This window comes from Glycine soja, chromosome 16 (assembly GCF_004193775.1).
Source record: "Glycine soja cultivar W05 chromosome 16, ASM419377v2, whole genome shotgun sequence".
In the NCBI taxonomy this organism is placed as follows: domain Eukaryota; kingdom Viridiplantae; phylum Streptophyta; class Magnoliopsida; order Fabales; family Fabaceae; genus Glycine; species Glycine soja.
Genome location: NC_041017.1, coordinates 27,272,442 through 27,273,280, shown reverse-complemented (window position 1 = coordinate 27,273,280; position 839 = coordinate 27,272,442).

The following is an 839-nucleotide window of genomic DNA, read 5'->3' as shown; positions in this document are numbered from 1 at the left end:
TATCAGTTGATCTTGTCCCTCATAAATGAAATGTAATTATAATTATTATTTGAGAACATTTCGGGCATAAGGATTTATAAATTAATAAGGATAAATTATTATTTTAGTTGCTCAATATTTATTAATTTTTATTTTTAGTCTCTAAATTTTTATTTAATTGATTATGATTCCTGTGTTGATTAAATGATGATGTAATAGTTAATTTGTGACTTTTTTTTTTACTGATAATTAAAAATTACTAGAAATTGTTTGGTAAAATATTTAAAATGTGATTAACCCCCTTTTTAGCGGCTTTAAGATCCCATAAATTATTTTCCTAAATTTTTTAAAATATCTCTAATAAAATTGTTGGCTCAACCTAAACAATTTTTCACATTCAAACTCAACCGTCGAATCATTCAAAATCTCAAATACCGCAACACATGTAGATCTCAATCTAAAAACCAGTCACTCAACCTAAACAAATTATCATACTCCAAACTAAACACACCCCGTTAAAGTCAAGTTCTAGAAGCTTCTCTTTCACGAAAAACCAAAAGGGTTTTTTTTTTATGAAAGTCAATCTGATGGGTTCCGAGGTTAAGCTCGATTAAATTTGTACCTCCTGTCTTATTAATAGAATATCAAATCAACTGAACTAGTAGACACATTATATTATAAACAAATAGTGTCGATATATATAATAGACACAAAAATTATACAATAAATTTTTCAATATATAAAATATATTTTTTAAATCTGTTTAAAATTTAGTAATCTTGTACTTTACAATGCAAAATCAACTATTAAAATTTAGTTTTTAAAAAAAAAACAATACCCATTAAATATAATAATCAACT